Genomic DNA, 22,068 nt, shown 5'->3' with positions numbered 1-22,068 from the left:
TTTAAATAGGTTGGTAAGGATAGGACTCATTGAGGAGGGGATATTTGAGCAAATACTTGAACCTGTTCATCTACTTTCCAGCTTCTAAAATTTCATTGACAACTCTCAAATGATATTGTCTCCTCTCTTGTTTACTGTTTACTTTTCCTATAGTGGAGTTTTGGAGCCAAGAAAAATTGTGTGTCCGACCAAAAGTTCTATAACAGTAATTCTATAGAAAACTAAGCAGAACAATATTTTTGATTACTGGTTGTTTATCCCTCAAGGTATTTCGTCTTATATTTTCCTAAGTGAAATAAAAGATAATTTTTTGTAATGCAACTGTAATCGTTTGCTTCTTGTAATTTCTGAATCTTTTTTGCTGTGTGTCCTCTTTGAGCAAGACCCAGAATAGTTATAATAACTTTGCTAGTAAGAGGCACCAGAATTTTTTCTTAATCATTTATTTATTTTTATTGAGATAAAATTGACTTAACATAAAGTTAACCGTGTTAAAGCCACAATTCAATGGCATTTAGTACCTTCACTATGTTGTGCAACCACCACTTCTGTCAAGTTGCAAAACATTTTCATCACCCCAAAAGGAAACCTCTTATCCTTTAAGCAGTCATTCTCCATTCCCATGCTCCCCCAGCCTATGTCAACTCCTATTCTGCTTTCTATTTGTATGGTTTTACCTGTTCTCTATATTTCATATAAATGGAATCATACAATATGAGGCCTTTTGTGTCTGGCTTCCTTAAGTTAGCATGATGTTTTTGAGTTTCATCCATGTTGTACCGTGTTTCAGTACTTCATTCATTTTTATGGCTGAATGATATTTCATCATATGTATTTACCACATTTTGTTTATCCATTCATCTTTCAGTAGACACTTGAGTTGCTTCCACCTTTTGGCTGTTGTGAATAATGCCACTATGAACATTAACATACAAGTATCTGTTTGAGTCCCTCTTTTTGGTTCTTTGGGGTATATACCTAGCAGTAGAATTGCTGGGTTGTATTGTAAGTCTATGTTTAACATTGTGAGGAACTGCCACACTGTTTTCCACAGTGGCTATACCATTTTACATTCCCATCAGCAATGTGTGAGACCCACATCATCACCAATCCTTGTTATTTTTTGTTCTTATGATTATGGCCATCCTAGTGATTAAAGTGGTATCTCATTGTGATTTTGATTTGCATTTTACTTATGACTGATGACATTGAGCACCTTTTCATTTGCTTTTTGGCCATTTTGTGTCTGTTTTGGAGGAGTGGATTCAAGTCCTTTGCCCATTTTTAAATTGGGTTACTTGTCTTTTTGTTGTTGAATTATGAGAGTTCTTTCTTTATATATCCTGGATACAAGCCTTTTGTTACATACATGATTTCCAAATATTTTCTCCCATTCTGTAGGTTGTCTTTTCACTTTCTTAGAAGTGTCTTTTGATGCACAAAAGTTTTTAATTTTGATGGAGCCTAATATATGTATATTTTCTTTTGTTGCTTGTGCTTTTGGTGTCATATCTAAGCATCAATTGCCAAGTCCAAAATAATGAAGTTTTCCTCTGTTTTCTTCTAAAAATTTTATAGTTTTAGGGCTTACATTTGGGTCATTGATGCATTTTGAATTAATTTTTGCATATAATATGAGGTAGGGGTCCAGCTTCATTCTTTTACGTGTTGATATTAATTGTACCAGCACTATTTTTTGAAGAGACTATTCTTTTCCCCATTGAATGGTCTTGGCACCCTTGTCAAAACTGAGTTGACCATGGCTGGGTTTATTTCTGGACTCCCAATTCTATTCCCTTTGTCTGTCCTTATGGCAGTACCACACTGTTTTGATTACTGTAGCTTTGTAATAAGTTTTGAATTTGAAGAGTATGAGTCTTCCAACTTTGTTTCTCTTTTTCAGGATTGTCTTGGTTATTCAGGGTCCCTTGAGAATCCATATGAATTTTACAGTCAGCTTGTCAATTTATACATAAAGGGCAGTTAAGATTTTGATAGGGATTGCATTGAACCACCAAATCAATTTGGGGAATGTTGACATCCTAACCGTATTAAGTTTTCCAATCCGTGAACATGAGATGTCTTTCCATTTATTTAGATTTCCTTTAATTTTTCTCAATAATGTTTTGTGGTTGTTATTGTACAGTCTTGCACCTCCTTGGTTAAATTTATTCCTAAGTATTTTATTCTTTTTGATGCTATTGTAGATGGAATTGTTCTCTTAATTTCATTTTCAACTTGTTCATTTTTAGTGTATAGAAATACAACTGATTTTTGTGTGTTGATCTTGTATCCTGCAACTGTGCTACATTCTTTTATTAACTCCAGTAGTTTTTCGTGTGTGTGTTCTTTAGAATTTTCTTTCTATCAGATCATGTGATCTGTGAGTAAAGATAATTTCACTTCTTCCTTTTCAATTTGCATGGCTTTTATTTTTTTCTTGCCTAATTGCTCTGGCTAGAATGTCCAGGACAATGTTGAACAGCGGTGGTGAAAGTGGGAATCCTTGTCTTGTTCTTGATCTTAGGGGGAAATCTTTCAGTCTTTCACCATTGAATATAATGTTAGCTATTGGTTTTGCATAAATGTCCTTGATTGTGTTTTTCACTCTTACGTTTAAGATATTAGGGTTCCAGTTACTTCACATCCTTTACAGAATTTGGTATTGTTACAATGTATCATTTTAGCCATTCTAGTCAGTTTGTAGTGGTATTTTGTTGGAATTTTAATTTGCTTTTCACTGATGACTAGTGACTCTGAACACTTCTGTGTGCTTATTGGCCATAGAATTTGTTTTTGAGGGAGTCTCATATATTAAAAATCAATGTCAGATAATTTACCATGTAAATGTATATTGAGTACAGCAGGAGTCAGGACTTCTTAATGTTTAGTGTAGGCCTCTAAATTAAGTTGTTATTATCAATTTGACTGTTAGTACTGCTGTGGATCTACTTTTATAGTAAAGATTTGAAAAATTAAGACCTATTTTGTAATGTATATGAACATTAATAATTTATGAACATTTAAACAATTTGAAGAACTGAAAGAAAATAATTTTTCTCTGTTGTCGATAGGTGAATACTTGTAGCTGTATTTGGACATGAGTTTAAACTTTTTAAAGAATTCAGGAAGTTATGTTATGGCAAGTGGCATACTTGTTCTTCTGAATGATACAAATGATAAAGGTATGCACATTTACTTATCAGCAAATTGGTATCATTGTGTTTGGCTAATGATCTTAGCATCCCTGAAAATGGAGCTGTCTCCAGCTGGCTATAATTAGGATTAGATTGTTTCATGCATCAGGGACACTAAAGTTGCTTTAATTCCTGGGTCCCACAGCTTTCTAGTTATTCTGCTCATTTCCTGCAACTTCAAAATGCCCATCTATTTCTCACAAAATATTTGAATGAGTGCAAATAGAAACATATAACCAGGTTGACATTATTATTAGCTGTTTTTACTCTCAGATATTGAAATGTAGGATTGAAGAATGGCTCAGAAACCTTGTAATAGCCTAGAGAGTTGTCCTTTGAAATGAAATGCACTGAAGTAAGAATGTTAAAAGAGCCCAGGGGATACAAAGAAATGTGACAGGAACACTCTGTAAAGTCCACAGTCTCTCTCAGCTTGGAATATCTGGCAATGATTGTCAACTCCAATGAACAATTTTGTGAGATTTGGAATTAAATTTTAGTCATTGTAAGATTTTATGAAAGGACGTCCTGTTTTACTTGATCTCTTTTTTAATGCCATGTTTTTTTGTCTGCTTACTTATAAATGGCTTTAGAAGAGCTAACAATTATTAAGCATTTGCTATTTGCTGTGCCTGATGTTAGTCTTGCTTCTTACATTATCTCTAATCTTCACCACAATCTTGTAAACCCAATTTACAGATGAAACAAAGGCTCAAAAAATTGTTTCTTGCCTAAAGTCACAGTGCACAGTAGTGATTTGAGCTCAGATTTGTCTGGTCCTTAAGCCTGTAGTTTTTCCACTATGCCAGTGGTTCTCACTTCAGTTCAGTTAAAACAGGATTTCTGGGGTTAGACTTTAATATGTTTTCGCAGCTCTCTTAGGTTAATAATATGCATCTAGGGTTATAAACCACTGGATAACACCCTGTGCTTACTATTATAAGATCATACTTCAATAGAAAGGAAAGTATAGTGAAAGAACATATTTTCCTTTAAAAGTATGTACAACGTTGTCCGTTTATCTCTGCCAAAACATATCTGTTGGAAACTTCCAGTGCAAGATGGTACACTGAGAACATGCTGAAGCCTCCCTTTGCTACTTCACATCCCTAAAAATAATCCTTTCCTCCCCCTCCCAAAAATATACAGTATCAATCAAACACAACAGCAATAGGAAAGAAAAAGAGCAAAATTGGCCAGAAACCATGAAGGACCTCTTAAAAATGGGATTGGAATGCAAATAAGAACCGTAATCTAAAACATGCACAGGACTGGAATACTGTGAAAGATATAAATGACTATAGGGGTGCTTTATGTCTAGTCTGCTGGACAAGCAGCCATGTGGATCTACCTTTCCCCACCTTCATTTCTCCTTGGTGTGTGTCAAACAAAACCAGGCCATGTGGGTCCTTTAAAAGCCAAAGCAGTACTCAGATGTTGTCAATATCCAGAAAGGATAGGTACCACCAAAATATTCCCCATATTCATTACCCACTGGAAAATTTTGCCCCTCCTTTAAAGACAATAGTTCTTTAATCACATACATCAGTCACAGACTAATAAGATATCTCTAAAGCCTAAACAAAGATGAATTCACAGCCCCAAATCACAAACTATTTCAAGAAACTAATACTATAAAGGAGGGTACCAAACTATACAAAAGAAAAAACCCAAAGAATCAGAGTTAATAGAGACAGCAAAACAGAAGTTTAGAATAAATATGTTATCCTCAGAGACATGCAGGATGACACTGCATTCACTGAAAAAAGGAAAATTTTAGAGCTTTTTGAAGTTAAGAACAGTTTAAAAGGAAGGACAAAGAATTGGAAGGAAAAATGTAAATCTAGAGACATGGAGTTATCCGTTTACCTTCATATATGCTTAGAGAGATGTGTGGAATGATATTCAACTAATGTTAACACTTTTTCTTTCTGGGTAATGGGTTATTGGTTGGCTTGTTGCTTGCTATTTTGTACTCTTTGTATTGCTTAAAATTTTTATGGAAGCATGTTTCACTGTATAAAAATTATTTGCTTAAATAAAAGAATTAAATAATTGAGTTAAAAATTTTCAAAAGGAATGATAAAATAATTCAAAGAAAATAAAGGTCCAAATTAATAAGGATAAAAGCAGAAATCCAACAGCAGTGTTGATTGATTAAAAAAAATCTTAGCAAGTCTGAAAAAGAAAGAAAAGATACTAATCAATATTAGAAATTAAAAAGGAAGCATAACTAAAGATACAGAAATTTGTATAGTTATAAGAACTCTATGTACAAGTTTATAATAATAAAATATGAAAGCCTAGGTTCAGTGGGTAATTTTCAGAAATATAAGATTTATTCAAATTGTCACAAGAAGAGGTAAAGACCTTTGATTAACTTAATAAGAAGAAATTGAGAATAAGTTTAAAGATTTGTCCCTACAATGGCCAAGGTTTTATAGGTGAGTTCTAGGAAGCTTTAAAAGAAATCTTATGTAAACTTGCATGTTGTATACAAAAGATAGGATCCTACCCAACTGGTTTATGATGCTAATATAACACTAATACTCAAACCAAAGAGGGACATAGAAAAGAAAAAAAGAAAAAGAAAAAGAAAACTACAAGGCTGTCTCACTTCTGGAGATAGTACTAAAAAATCATAAATATGGGGCTGGCCCCATGGCCAAGTGGTTAAGTTTGCACACTCTGGTGCAGGCGGCCCAGTGTTTCGTTGGTTCAAATCCTGGGTGCGGACATGGCACTGCTCATCAAACCACGCTGAGGCAGTGTCCCACATGCCACAACTAGAAGGACCCACAACAAAGAGTATACAACTGTGTAATGGGGGGTTTGTGTAGAAAAAATAAAATTTTTAAAAAAGAAAAATCATAAATAAAATATTAGCAAATTGAATTCACCAATGTATTATTTACATAGAATTTATCCCAAGAATGCAAGGATTGTTCAGCATTATAAAATCTATTTGTGTAATTTACTTTGTTGGTTATTAGAGGAGAAATATGTGCAGTTATCTCAATAATGCCTGCAAAAAGCATTCAATAAAATGCAACAGTGTGATTCTGGCATAGGGTAAGACAACTACATCAATAACAGAGTAAAGATTCTGAGACAGACCCGTGTATATCTCCCAATTTAAGTGTACAATAAATGTATTTTAAATCAATATTTAAAGAATGGACTATTCAATGAAAGGTATGCACTTAGAAAGATATATTAAATACTTCACTCCATTCAAAAAAATAAATTCTAAATGTAATAAAAATCTAAATATAAGAAACATTTTGCAAACGTTAGGAGAAAGTGTTTATGACCATGAAGTAAGGAAGGTCTTCAAAAGCCATATTTAAAAAGATTAAGTTTAGATATATCAAAATAAAAATTTCTTTATGACAATTGGCACTTTAAAAAATTAAAAGGATAAGTACCAGAATTAAAACGTATTTTCAATGGATAAAATAGAGCAAGTATTTATATGCATAATAAGAAAAAGGGAGGAGGAAATAAGAAAATGGGCAAAGAATATGAGCAGGGAATTCAAAGAAAAGAAAATAGCCAATAAACATTGAGAAAGATTTTCAATCTCACTAATAGTCAGGGAAATACTAATTTTAAAGACAGTAAAATTGTTTTAATCTACCAGATTGGCAAAAATTTTTAAAGTTGATATTTCAGTGGTAGCAAGTATGTGAAGAAATGGATACTCTCTAAGTATTTGTAGCGTTGTAAAATTGCAAAGCCATTATCTAGAGGAATTTGGCAGTATTTTGTGTACCTGGTAGAACTCATAAGGAACTCTGAAATACGTTCTTATTTAATCCTGAGGCTGTACTTTGTCCTGTTTTACCTATGAGGAATAGAACTCAGAGGGGACACATGGCAGAGTTGGAAGTTTTACCCAGTTCTCCTAATGCCAGAGCAGTGTTCTTTGTACTCCAAGATTGTTCCTAGGGTGAAGGAATAGCCTGGAGGCTTAGAGGTAGGTCAATACACGTCATTTCTGGGAAATGGTTACGTAGTCCTTCATAATTAGATGGTGGTTGAAGGGAATGCACTGAGAGATAGGACTGGAAAAATAAGTTGAGTTAAAATCATGAAGAGTTTTGAATACCCTAACAAGGGGGTTAGGTTTTTGAGCAGTGACTAATAATAATGTAAAGAGTAGCTTAGAAAGAGAGAGATTTGAGAGTGACGTCAGCAACATGGCAGCGTGAGCTCACCCGGGACTCTCTCCCCTCCAAATTACAACCAAAAAGAGCAACTGCTTTCCAACCAAAAAAAAAATCCTAATAACAGAAATCATCAGAGACCCACAGCAGCCAAATGACAGAGGGCAGAGAGGCTGGAGCCGCCCTTGAAGGAGCTGGAACAGGGTAAGAGAGAACTTTGTTCCCTCCGCTGGAAACTGGGATCACTGCCGCAGGTGCGGGAAGGAGTGGGGGAGGGGCTGCACATCCGGGTTCATCCAGGACTCTCACTGCCTGTGCAGTGGAAACCCTCTAACAGGGGAAAGCTTTCGTGTGGGGCAACCCCATCCAGCCAGGACCCCGGGAGACCAGAGAGCGACCGCTGATCTGAATCCAGGTCAGCACACAAGAGAAACTGCCCCTCCTCCCCTGCCTGCCACCATCATGGCTGAAGGCGGAGGGGTCAGAACGCCCAGATCTCAACCCCCATCTACTGGGGACAGGCTGTAACTGCAACCAAATAATAGCATCATGGGCAAAAGCCACTCCTCTACCATCCAGCAATTTATAAAAGCTGCATTCCACAAGAAAAACAATAAAAACACAGAAATATGTCCTAAGGACTTGGAAATAGGTAAACTAAGTGAAGATGAGTTCAAAATAGCTATCATCAAAATACTCAATGAGGTAAAGGGAAATACAGAGAAACAAGTCAATGAGTTCTGGAGTTACTTCACAAAAGACATTGAAACTATAAAGAAGAATCAATCAGAAATACTAGAGATGAAAAATACAGTGGATCAGATACAACAGAATACGAATGCCCTCAATGCCCATATAGACACCATAGAGGAGCAAATTAGCATAATCGAAGATAGACAGGCTGCATGGCTCTGGACAGAGGAAGAAACAGAACTAAGAATTAAGAAAAATGGAGAAAATCTCCGAGTAATAGCTGACTCAGTGAGAAAATGCAACTTAAGAATCATGGGAGTTCCTGAGGGTGTGGAAAAGGAAAATGGAGCTCAGTGAAATAATGGAAGAGACCTTCCCAAATCAAGGGATTGAGAGAGAAATGTGTGTGGAGGAAGCTTTCAAATCTCCTAGATTTGTCAATGTAATAAGACCTACTGCAAGGCATATAGTAGTAAAAATCACAAAAATGAATGATAAAGAAAGAATACTCAGGGCAGCAAGGCAGAAGAAAATAACCTACAAAGGAAGCCCCATCAGACTTTCATCAGATTTCTCTACAGAAACCTTACAAGGTAGGAGAGATTGGAGTGACACATTCAAAACTTTAAAGGATAAAAATCTTCAGCCAAGAATACTTTATCCAGCAAAAATATCCTTCAGATATGAGGGAGAAATTAAATCTTTTCCAGACAAACAAAAGCTAAGGGAATTTTTATTCACAAGACCTCCACTACAAGAAATCCTCAAGAAGGCTCTCATACCTGAAATAAGAAAAAAAGGGAGAAAGGGGTCACAAAACATAGATTAGGGAGACAAATAGCTAGAATTGAAATAGGATAGCAAATATTCAACTATAGCATTAGGATAAAGGGAAGGAAATCACCAAAGCAAAGACAATCTTATCACTCTAACCACAAACTCACAACACAAGTTGGAATAAGAGATGAAAGTAATAATTTAGGAGGGGAGTGGGAAAGGGACTGAAACAGTCTAGGCTAAGGAAGTAAGAGACCACCAGAAAATGGACTATGTTATACATGAGATTCTGAATACAAACTTCAGGGTAGCCATTAAACTAAAAAACAGAACAGAGACACAAAACATAAATAAGGACAATCTAAGAAACCCAGCCTAAGAAATTGCAGAATTCAATGGGTAGACTAAAACACACAGGACAAGAAACAAAGGAAACACAGGAAAACTGGAAAACGAGCAACAGAATGACAGCATTAAGCTCTCATGCGTCAGTACTCACCCTCAATGTAAACAGATTGAACTCTCCAATAAAAAGACACAGAGTGGCAAAATGGGTTAAAGAACAAGATCCAACAATTTGTTGCCTCCAGGAAACACATCTCAGCCCCAAGGACAAACACAGGCTCAGAGTGAAGGGGTGGAAGACAATACTCCAAGCTAATAGCAAACAAAAGAAAGCAGGTGTGGCAATACTTATATCAGACAAAACAGACTTCAAGATAAGGCAGATAAAGAGAGACATAGAGGGCCAATATATAATGATCAAAGGGACACTTCATCAAGAAGAAATAATGCTTATATATATCTATGCACCCAACACAGGAGCACCAAAGTTCATAAAGCAGCTATTAACAAACCTAAAAGAAGATATCAAAAATGACACAATAATAGCAGGGGACCTCAACACCCCACTCACATCAATGGACAGATCATCCAGGCAGAAAATCAATAAGGAAACAGTGGAGCTAAAGAAAATGCTAAAACAGTTGGACTTAATAGACATATATAGAACACTCCATCCAAAAACAGCAGAATATGCGTTCTTCTTAAGTGTGCATGGAATATTCTGAAGAACAGACCATGTGTTGGGAAACAATGCAAGCCTCTACAAATTTTAACAAATTGAAATAATAACAAGGATCTTCTCCGATCATAAGCTATAAAGCTAGAAATTAATTAAAATGAAAAACCTGAGCAAGGCACAAGGATGTGGAGACTAAACCATCTGCTATTGAACAAGCAATGGATCATTGAAGAAATTAAAGAAGAAATAAAAAAATACCTGGAGACAAATGAAAATGATAACATGCCGTTCCAACTCATATGGGATACAGCAAAAGCTGTATTAAGAGGAGAATTCATCGCAATGCAGGCACATCTTAACAAACAACAAAAATCCCAAATAAGCAATCTTAAACTACACCTAACTGAATTAGAAAAAGAAGAGCAAACAAGGCCCAAAGTCAGCAGAAGGAGCGAAATAATAAAAGAGCAGAAATAAATGCTATTGAAACAAAAAAGGCAGTAGAAAGGATCAATGAAACAAAGAGGTGTTTCTTTGAGAAGATAAATAAAATTGACAAACCCCTAGCGAGACTTACAAAGAAAAAAAGAGAGAAAGGTCAAATAAACAAAATCAGAAATGAAAGAGGAGAAATAACAACAGACTCCACAGAAATACAATGGATTATAAGAGAATATTTTGAAAAACTATATGCCAGCAAAATGGATAACCTAGAGGAAATGGATAAATTCTTGGACTCCTACAATCTCCCAAAGCTCACTCAAGAAGAAGCAGACAATTTGAACAGACTAATCACAAGGAAAGAGATTGAAACAGCAATCAAAAGCATCCCAAAGAATAAAACCCCAGGACCAGATGACTTTCCTGGGGAATTCTACCAAACTTTCAGAGAGGATTAAATACCTATCCTTTTCAAGCTATTCCAAAAAATTAGGGAGGATGCAACATGTCCTAACACATTCTACGAGGCCAACATCATGCTGATACCAAAGCCGAACAAGGACAGCACGAAAAAGACTAAAAAGGAGAACTACAGGCCAATATCGCTGATGAACATAGATGCAAAAATTTTCAACAAAATTTTGGCAACCTGAATTCAGCAATTCATCAAAAGGATCATACATCGTGATCAAGTGGGATTCATACCAGGGACACAGGGATGGTTCAACATCCGCAAATCAATCAACATGATACATCACATCACCAAACTGAGGAATAAAAACCACATGATCATCTCAATAGATGCAGAGAAAGCATTTGACAAGATCCAACAGCCATTTATGATACAAACTCTGAACAAAATGGGGATAGGAGGGAACTGCCTCAACATAATAAAGGCCATATATGACAAACCCACAGCCAACATCATACTCAATGGGCAAAAACTGAGTGCCATCCTCCTGAAAACAGGAACGAGACAAGGATGCCTTCTGTCACCACTCTTATTTAACATAGTAGTGGAGACTTAGGCCAGAGCAATTAGGCAAGAAAAAGAAATAAAAGGAATCCAAATAGGGAGGGAAGAAGTGAAACTCTCGCTGTTTGCAGACGACATGTTCTTATATATAGAAAACCCCAAAGAATCCATTGGAAAAGTTTTAGAAATAATCAACAACTACAGCAAAGTTGCAGGGTATAAAATCAATTTACATAAATCTGTAGCATTTCTATTCTCTAATAACGAACTAAGAGAAAAAGAACTCAAGAACACAATACCATGCACAATTGCAACAAAAAGAATAAAATACCTTAGGGTGAATTTAACTAAGGAAGTGAAAGACTTATACAATGAAAATGACAAGGCTTTTCTGAAAGAAATGGATGATGACATAAAGAGATGGAAAGACATTCCATGTACATGGATTGGAAGAATAAACATAGTTAAAATGTCCATTCTACCTAAAGCAATCTACAGATTCAGCGCCATCTGACTCAGAATCCCAATGACATTCTTTACAGAAATTGAACAAAGAATCCTAAAATTCATATGGGGCAACAAAGGACCCCGAATAGCTCAAGCAGTCAATCCTCAGAAAAAGGAACACAGCTGGAGGCATCACAATCCCTGACTTCAAATCATACTACAAAGCTATAGTAATCAAAACAGCATGGTACTGGTACAGAAACAGGTGCACAGATCAATGGAACAGAATTGAAAGCCCAGAAATAAAACCACACATCTATGGACAGCTACTCTTCGACAAAGGAGCTGAGGGCATACAATGGAGAAAAGAAAGTCTTTTCAACAAATGGTGCTGGGAAAACTGGAAAGCCACATGTAAAAGAATGAAAATTGACCATTCTTCTTCACCATTCACCAAAATAAACTCAAAATGGATCAAAGACCTAAAGCTGAGACCTGAAACAATAAGTCTTCTAGAAGAGAATGTAGGCAGTACACTCTTTGACATCAGTATTAAAAGGATCTTTTCAGACACCATGTCTTCTCAGACAAGGGAAACAATAGAAAGAATAAACAAATGGGACTTCATCAGACTAAATAGCTTCTTCAAGGCAAAGTAAAACAGGATTGAAATAAAAAAACCAAGCCACTAACTGGGAAACAATATTTGCATGTAATACATCTGGCAAAGGCTTAATATCCATAATATATAAAGAACTTACACAATTCAACAATAAAAAATCAAACAACCCGATCAAAAAATGAGCAGGAGACATGAACAGACATTTCTCCAAAGAAGATATACGGATGGCCACTAGGCACATGAAAAGATGTTCATCATTGCTGTGCATCAGGGAAATGCAAATCAAAACTACACTAAGATATCACCTTACACCCATTAGAATGACAAAAATAACCAAAACAAAAAGTAACAAATGTTGGAGAGGTTGTGGAGAAAAAGGAACCCTCATGCATTGCTGGTAGGAATGCAAACTGGTGTAGCCAATATGGAAAACAGTATGGAGATTCCTCAAAAAGTTAAAAATAGAACTACCGTATGACCCAGCTGTCCCACTACTGGATATCTATCCAAAGAGCTTGAAGTCAGCAATTCCAAAAGTCCTGTGCGCCTTTATGTTCATTGCAACATTATTTACCATAGCCAAGACATGGAAGCAGCCTAAGTGCCCATCACCAGATGATTAAGATAAAGAAGATATGGTATATATATACAATGGAATACTACTAAGCCATAAAACAGAACAAAATCGTCCCATTTGCAACCACATGGATGGACCTTGAGGGAATTGTGATGAGTGAAATAAGCCAGTTAGAGAAGGACAATCTCTGTCTGACTCCACTTATATGAGGAATTTAAATATGTGGACAAAGAGAACAGGTTAGTGGCTACCAGGAGAAAGATGGGGTGGGAGGTATGCACAAAGGGTCAAAGGGTGCACCTACAACACGACTGACAGACAATAATGTACAACTGCAATTTCACAAGATTGTAACCTATCAACTCAGTAAAAAGTAATTTTAAAAAAAGAGATTTGAGGCAGGAAGGCTAGTTAGATGTCTAAGGCAGCTTTTTAAATGAGAAAATGAGGACTTTCAACTAGGCTGGTGAATGTAGGTTTGACGAGGAGAAGGCAGGGACGAGAGGCATGGAAGTAGAGTTGACACTGCACAGAAGCTGGCATCAGACACTTAAAAGGGACTTACTCTTAGCTTAACTTGGCCAGGTTTGAGAGATATATTGGAGGTAGAGCTAGCAAGACTTAAACAGATGGATTGAATTGGAAGAGAGAGGGCAGAGAGTGAGAAAAAAAAGACAGCTAGTTTTTGATTGAGCAAGTGAGTGGATGGTGAACCATTTACTGAAAAGAGAAGGCTTTTCAAGTAGAAAGGCTGGACGTCAATAGTTCTGTTTTAACTTTAAGTGTGAGATGCCTCTTAGATATCCAAGTGGAGATGTCAAGAAGGCAGTTGTATAAAAGAGACTGGAGTTCAAAAAGACAAATATGGACTAGAGATAAAATTTGAGAATAATAAGCATGTAAATTAGATGGTCTCCAGAGTCATGGGACTGGATAAAATCACTTAGGAAAAGAGAACAGATAAAGAGGGGAAAAGCAATTTTTAGGGATATTCTTGGTCGCTCCAACCTTGAGAGTTCTAGCAGAGGAGCCAATAGAACAAGCTGAGAAGGAGCTAGCCAAAGAAATGAGAAGAAAACCAGAAGAGTGAGGTATCCCGAAAGTTAGAGAAGGAAGTATTCCAGGAAAGAGGGAGTGGTCAACTACATGAAATGCTAATTTAAGATTTGATAAGGTGAGAACAGAGAATTGGTCATTGGCCTTCAGGGAAATAGAGTTTTTGGTGACCTTAATTAGCAGTGTTTCAGTGAAGCAGTGAGAACAAAAACCTGAATGGTATTGGGTGAGGAGAAAATGGGTGGGGAGACAGTGAAAGGTACTCTTTGAGGAGTTTTTTTCTGAAAGGTAATGAAGGAATGTAGTCACACCTAGAGGGAGACATGACTGCAAGGCATAGTTGTTTTTTTTAAGATGAATGAGATTAAGGCACCTTCATATGCCAGTGGGAATTATACAGAAAGGAGAAATTGATGATGCAGAAAAGAGATATTGCAGGAACAGTCCTTGAGAAGTCCAAGTAGACGAGATCTTGGTCACGAGTAGAAGGATTGGCCTTAAAGAGGGACATAAAGACTTCTTCCATTGTCAGGGTAGTGAAGGTAAAGTGTATGAAATCAGATGTCATTAGGTTGGTAGAATTAGTGGGAAAATGAAATAAAATTCATCTGATTAGATCTATTTTCCCACGCAAGTATGGAGCAAGGTCATCAGTAGTAAGTAACGTGGGAAAGGGATGTTGGAGATTGGAGGAGACAAGAAAACTTGTGAAATAGTTATCTCAAAATGGCAAAGTAAATATATGGAAAGAACAGCGTCTCACAGTGTTAAGTCCCCAGTTAAGACTTGTGGTAATACATTTTAAATGAATACAGTCAGCATAGTTGTGTAGTTTTTCTCTGGGGCTGTTCATGTGCTCAGAAGCAAGCTTAGAGCAAGCTGATGGTTGAGATGACATTTTACTAGTAGAGAGAGGGAAGGAGAGACAAGAGAATGTTTGCAAAGTGAAAAACATGATTGTCCATAGAATTTAATCAGGATGAAGAGGGAAGTGAGAATACTGATTACAATGATAGGGCAGTGATTTATATCTTGGTGAGATCCAAGAATTGTTGGAGTAAGGATATGCATTTTAAGCAAGCATCCCAGGGTAAATATGATTCATGTGGACCACTCTCAAAGAAGCATTTATAATACATTTGGGTCATAATGGTAGTGTTAGAGCAAATATCTGTTTTTGTTCAAATTTCACAGTATATCTATTTAAACACAGGCAGAGGTGCTTGTAAATAAGTGAATTTACAGGGCCAGCCTCGTAGCATACTGGTTAAGTTCATATGCTCCACTTTGGCAGCCTAGGGCTTGCAGGTTTGGATCCAGGGCAGGCACCTAGCACTGCTTGTCAAGCCACACTGTGGCAGCATCCCACATAAAACAGAGGAAGATTGGCACAGATGTTAGCTCACCGACAATCTTCCTCAAGCAAAAAGAGGAAGATTGGCAACAGTTGGTAGCTCAGGGCCAATCTTCCTCACACACACACAAAACCTGAATTTATGCAACTATGTAGGAAGATATTGATCATCAAAACTTGAGTAGTGAATAGATTAATAGTCAGAGGAAATGAGTATAACAATTGTTCTATTGCAAATTTAGCCTTTAAAATGTATTATTAAATGAACTCTTACATTGTATCTGCATGCATTTTAATTTTTCATGTAAAGTAATTATATTGCTCAAATATTTAACTATCCCATTTATTTCTGGCATTGTGAATCTATTTGGGTATTTTAATTTTAATATTGGCACACATCTGAAAATAAAATTATACTCTACAATCTTCTTTTTACTGCAAGAAAATTCTGAATTTCAGTTTAATTTGGGCAGTTTCTTAAACTGAAAATGCCATCTTTAATTCCTGATTATGCAAGTGCAACTTGTTTTCAGTAAAACTTTGTCTTTAATTTAAGCTGCCTCCCTTTGCTTGGGAAGCCATTACAGTTTTTCTTTATTAAATTAAATTTGCACCTGTCTGGAACACTTAATGAAAAGTGGACTGAGCAGGCTAAAAGACTAGAGATTCTTTTTGCATTGAAACTCACTTATATGTAGCTTTTCATGTACTTTATTTCTGAGCTTCACTGAAAGAAATGTCATGAAATTAGTGGGGCCTATTAGAATTTCTCAAACTATCAAATTTATATTACAAGAAAGGTTAGAATTATTTCCCCCAAATCTATTCTCTATTGACTACAACTATTTTATAATAAGTTTGAGGGGACTTTTTTATCAAGTGTCTTACGTCATTGTATACTTACTGTAATTATTAGATGCCTTTGGAGAGATGCCTGGGGATTATTATGTGCATTATTATTATGTACATTGTTGATGCTTTTTCTGACAGCTTAAATCAATTGCCAAATATTATACATGACCAACACCAAGCTGAGCTGTAGGGAATCCAAATAAAGTACAAAATGAGGTCCCAGATGTTAGTATTCCTTTTAGATGTTTCAATTTTGCCCCTAATTCTGCTTTTCATGTCTTAATACTAAGTGCTAGGTACTAGTAGTTAATACTAGTACTACATGTTGTAATCCAAATTATACTTCATGTTGGTTTGTAAATATATTTGACACATTACTGTTTATATATCTTTGTAATGCTGTTTCTCTTGCACTTTCTTTCCAATTCTAAGAAATCTTTCCTCATTAAGACTCATCTCAAATGGTATCACCTGCATGCCATCTTTCCAGACACTTCCTTCATCCAGTAAGTACCCTATAGTGGCACTTATATGTTTTGCGCTCTTTTAAACATTACTATATTTTATATTATCCTTCCCCTTACTTGAAATTACTTTCTTGGGAAATTAGCTCACTTGAAATTAACAGTGTCTTATTTTACTGATCTTTGTATATACCATGTCATACATGGCATATCATAGTCACAAAATAACATTTGTTGAATTAAAGATCAGAAACAGCTAAAGGAAAATAACATATATGACAAAAATGATCAGAAGTCAAATCATGAGAGAAGTGATCAATATTGAGTTCCTAGAGAGGAGAAGACTTGAGCTGACCCTCATACGTGAGGACCCTAAAGTAAAAAACAATCAGAGTGTATGCTCCGAGAATGATAAATGCCATTTTAAAGTGGATTTTAAAATAGCAGTTTTCTTAAAGTGGATTAATTGTTGGCAAATTTAATAGTCTTTGATTTTCTTTGGTTACAGTAGCGTTACACCTTCCTTCATTTTATGAATGATAGAGCCTTTTCACACAGTAAATCTACTAGAAACAAAATCATAATCCAGTCCAGGAAATCCTCGTACATGTTCTTAGAGTAAGGATGTCTTTGTAGGTAATAACTAGCCATATTGTGAAAGACCATGAATCCCAGTGAAGTGATCTGCCTGATATTCTTTTTAAATGCATTTGGGACCTGGGATAGTTTCATTCCCAGAGGCTTGGCAGCTGATCTCTATTGAGTACTACTAACTCTCTCAGAATGGTTTTCTAAGGGACTGCATGGTTCTGAGTAAGTAGGTTCTGAATTGCTGCTGGAATATGAATGACTAGAGTAGCCTGATAATAAAAGACTGAGCTTTCTAGGGCTGGTACATCCTGAGTCATAGAGAAGCCACATGTATAGTCCTGTGGCAGAATCGAGTCTCCTGGAAGAGAGTAAAAAGTAAGGTTTCAACTGTCAAATGAAGGACTGAAAACCAGGGCCATCTTATCCATTAGTGCCCAGGGCCCTCAATACTTTAGGGGCCCATGAAAATGTTTTAATGTCTTTTAAAATCAGAAGAAAAAAGTGAACTAAAATTGAACAAGATGTTTTACCATATGACATTAACATATTTGTCTTCATACCACAGCAGTCATAAAATATAATTTTTAAATTTTCTGTGGAGTAAGGGCTCAGTGTCTTCATCTGTATAATAAGGCGTTTGGACTAGGCAACCTATGAGGGCCCTTGCAGGTCAGAGTTTCTTAAATGGAGTCCTACATCAGAAGCTCTGGACAAGTTCCAGGACGAAGCAGATTATCTAACATGACCTTATTGTGAACTCAGGTCATGTGAGAACCCACATGGATACAGAACTCTGTATTTTTTGAGCCCAGTTAGAAGTACAAGTTTGGAAATGATGAGAACATGAAGTATGTGGTATTAGAATGCAACTGGTAAAAGATTAGAAGTAGTAAAATGCCATATATGTTGTAAGTACTCAGTAAATGTTTAGTGAATGCATAAAATAATGACGTATATAGAATATCAACTTATTTTCTTAATCAAGAGAAATCTGTATTTACCAGAAAAAATATTAACCGGTGGGGTTTTTTTCTTATTCTCTACAGAAAAAGCAGAAAACATTTTGGAGATGATTGTATCTACAGTATTGAAATCTCATTTCTACAAATTGTAGGATTCTGAAGATTTAGCTGAGAGCTCTTTTAAATTATTTTCTGTTTATTTATAAGGTTTTATTCTTCTTTGTCTAATCCAAAATGTGTGCTATATTAAGATATTAGAGCAGGATTTTTCTTACTTCTTCTGTCTGTATGTTGTTCATTTTTTACATTATTGGTGGAAAGTGATCAATCCTTATTTGACGTTCCTTCTATAGTAAATGAGCCTCTGTTTACTCATACTACTCCAAGCCTCCTTATATGCTTAGGGTTATCATACTGATAAAAAATGGGATGATTTAATGGATGCCTACAAAATATATAATTAGAAGGGTAAATTTGCTGAAAAACAAGTATTGCAAAATGACAAAGAAATTACTTCTAGATTGCCTTGATTGGTTTTTTTCCAGTCTAGTAATAACTACAACTACTTTGATGTACATCAGAAGCACCTGAACTACTTTTAAAAAATATTGATGTTTTGGCTCCATCTCACACCTGCTGATTTAGGATCACTGGGGATGTAACCCATACATCTATATTTTGAAAAAGATCCCAGATGATTGTGACAGGCACTAAAGGTTGAGAACTGCAGTGTAGTAAAATAGAAAGAAGCGTAGACTCTGGAGTTAGAGCTGAGGCCAGATCTGTTGTAATTTAGGTGTATGAACCCAGATCTAGATCTATGACCAAGTTACTTAATCTCTCTGAACTTCAACTTCCTAATCTATAAAATAGGAATGGTAATACTTTATAAGGTAGATGGGGGGTTAAAGGAGTTAATAAATGAAAAGTGCTTGACATACAGTAAATGATAGCTCGTCTTGTTATTCTAGCAGCATCGAGTTATGCTTGGTTTTCATCTAGACTTATGAAGAGTGAGGCTTTTCTACTAATAGCTCTTCTCTGCATCCAAAAGGATATTTATGCAGAACTTCCTCCAGCTATCTTTTAATTAAACAGATTTACTTTGTTTTGAAGTTTCCTCCAAGTTTGCGTTTTTGCTACTCAGAAAATAGTGGTAGAGAAAGTAGGTGGCTTGGTGTTCAGTTTCTCTAGCATCCTCTGGAGTAGCTAATTATCTCTGGATCCAGTTTCAAAGTTATTTATTGTCTTATTTTAAGAACAGGTATATTGGTATATCATGAACTTGGACGCAAACTTGTTACTTGCAAAACCATAGAACAATGAGTTTTCATCAATGAAAGAACGTATGGATGCCTAACTCTTTGTATTGGCAACTTTTTCATCATATTTTTATATGGTTAATCTCTGTGAATTTGTAAATGATAGTGTTTCAGATTTATTTTGAAACATATCAGGTCAGTTTAACTGACAATATAATGACATGAAACTACAAGATAAAGGAGAAGAGGAGAGAGACTGTTCTGAGTTCCTGGTTATGGTCTTTCCATCTGTGTAACATTATGCACATATCCTTTTATTTTCAGTTGCTGTGAACTTGACAGAATTAAAAAGAAAGTACTTATTTTTCTTTCTTTTTTCTTAGTTGAGGATTGATCGAGTACTCAGAGCATAAGGCTAAGCATGAATATTTAATTTACATAAACTTTGCCTAGCATTTAACAAGGGTATCATAAGCTGCTTTCTCTCATGAAACGTACATTCATAACACCTTCTCATTGAAGGGGCTCCCCGTTTATTTACTTTCTTGGATTCATGATATATAAAAAACAGTGAGTGTATTAAATGTTGTTTTGAATTTAAACATTGCACATGCTGGAGATTACATAACATCATGCTTGATATAGCCTTTCTACTTCTTTTATTTCTAGGATTGTCTTTAATACATCAGGAGTAGTCTTCCATTATGCCTAGTTATTTGACGGTTTCATTTTGTTTTTTTGTAAGCCTCTTCTCAGATTGTACCATTGTATATTTTGGACAAGAAAACCATATAGGAAAATTTAATACCACAACTTTCTTTAGACAAGAAAATGCAGAAACTACAGCAGATAAGGATGTGAATGGACAAAAAGCATTTTAACCACCTTACATATTCAGAGATCTTGACTCTAAACAGTTGGAATCTTGGCATTATAGTTTACCTGAACAACTACACTAGTATGACACCAGTCAGTGAAACATATTAAGTGTATACTATGTACAGGGTCTCAGTGAACATACAAAAGAAGTAGACTGTCTCAGAGAATAATATAGTTAGGGAAATAGCCACAGACCCATAAATACAATTGCAAAGTAACATTCACACAACCAAACTCTTTCTTAACAGGGGCAATGTAGCATAATACTTGAGGACATAAACTTTGAAACCGAATTGCCTGAGCTGAAATCTCAAGTCCTCTACTGTGTGACCCTGGGCAAGTTACCTCAGAGTGCTTTAGTTTTCTCATCTGTAAAGTGGAGATAATAATTGATTTGAAGTGTGGAGGGTCTTGAAACCCAAGCTAAGAAATTTGGGTTTGACATGCTGAGGAAATAGGGAGTCACTGTAATTTTTTGAACAGGCAAGTTACACTATGAAATTAACTAAGGAACCTTATTTTAGTGACTGTATATGGATGGAGTGGGAGGGCCTAGAGGCAAAGACACCAGCTGGGAGACTGCCAGAACAGTATGTGTGAAATAATGTGAAGGATGCAACTGTGGAAGTAGAAATAGATGGACAAGACCAAAAATGACTGTGGAGAGAAAAAATTCATCCAGATTTCGTGATGGATTGGATGTCTTTTTAAATATCCTTCTCCCTACAAATGGCATAATTCAGCAAAATCTTAGAAAATTCTGGTGTAGCAGCTCAGTGGAAATCGCCTGTAAGTACTATCAGAAATTATAAACTCTGAGGACTCCAGCTGGTACTGTGTGCATTCACTTACGGCTTCATCTGCCCCTTTATACACTAGAGTGCAACAGGAAACATTGGCTGCTGTATGTAGACAGTATCTCTATAGGAGATGCTTACTGAACTGAATGCCTTTGTTTAGAACTAATTGACCTTTCCAAAACAGCATTTTTTTAGAACGTACTCAAATTAGGCAGACTTTAACCATCTGATAAGTCAGAGACAAATCACTCTTTTAATCAAGGTCAACAATCATTGTTGAAGGAGAAAAGAAGCAAAAAAGGAAGGCACCATCAGACAAAAGAACACTGTATTAGTAAATACTAGACAATTAGGAAAATTTTATTATAATTAGAACATGGAATTGTATCACTAATGCTTTCCTAACTTATAATATTAGCTGAGTGACACCAATCTTTTTTCAGCCCTTTTTGTTGTGGGAAATAAGAATGTTAGATTTATAAGATTATAAAGTAGAAGAGTCTGGAATTAGAAACCAGATAGTGTCTCATTATCTTGGTCTGAATTTATTTTTCTTTGGTTGGAAAGATTCTTGAAGTTAAAGTAGAAAATACATATGCTGTTTTCTAAGCTTTTTGTGGATTTTCTCTTAGATATTTTTTATTATTATGAGTGATGAAGAATAACCCTGACAAAAAATAAGACTAACATTCGTTTCAGAGAGAATATATTAAAGGGATAGATTTTGACTTAGAGGCAGTCTTTATTGTTGTTCTGCATGAAGGCATTATAAACCTAACAAATGTAAATAATAAATACGTTTTTAGAGATCTCTCAGATGAGGTTATTGTTTTTCCTTTAGAATTAACTCATTGTCATCTGGTCAGATACTTCCAGCAGGTTGTTTTTAGCTACCTAGCAAAGCTACTGTTTTCAGTGAGGAGAG

General features: G+C 35.7%; 1 protein-coding gene across 11 annotated transcripts in view; it reads left to right on the top strand.

Moving 5' to 3' along the window:
- PEAK1 (pseudopodium enriched atypical kinase 1) overlaps positions 1–22,068 on the top strand; it is a 298,588-nt gene that overhangs the window by 156,675 nt on the left and 119,845 nt on the right. The window contains exons 3-4 of one of the 11 annotated variants that reach the window (XM_070504450.1): positions 3,075–3,185; positions 16,618–16,691. The exons of 8 other annotated variants lie outside the window; for them this stretch is intronic. The gene's annotated coding sequence lies outside the window, so the exon portion shown is untranslated. The remainder of the gene's footprint in view (positions 1–3,074; positions 3,186–16,617; positions 16,692–22,068) is intronic. 2 more of the 11 variants (XM_070504454.1, XM_070504455.1) reach the window with 2 other exon arrangements.

Source organism: Equus asinus, chromosome 2, assembly GCF_041296235.1.
Source record: "Equus asinus isolate D_3611 breed Donkey chromosome 2, EquAss-T2T_v2, whole genome shotgun sequence".
Lineage (NCBI taxonomy): Eukaryota > Metazoa > Chordata > Mammalia > Perissodactyla > Equidae > Equus > Equus asinus.
This window is presented reverse-complemented; position numbering and strand designations above follow the sequence as displayed.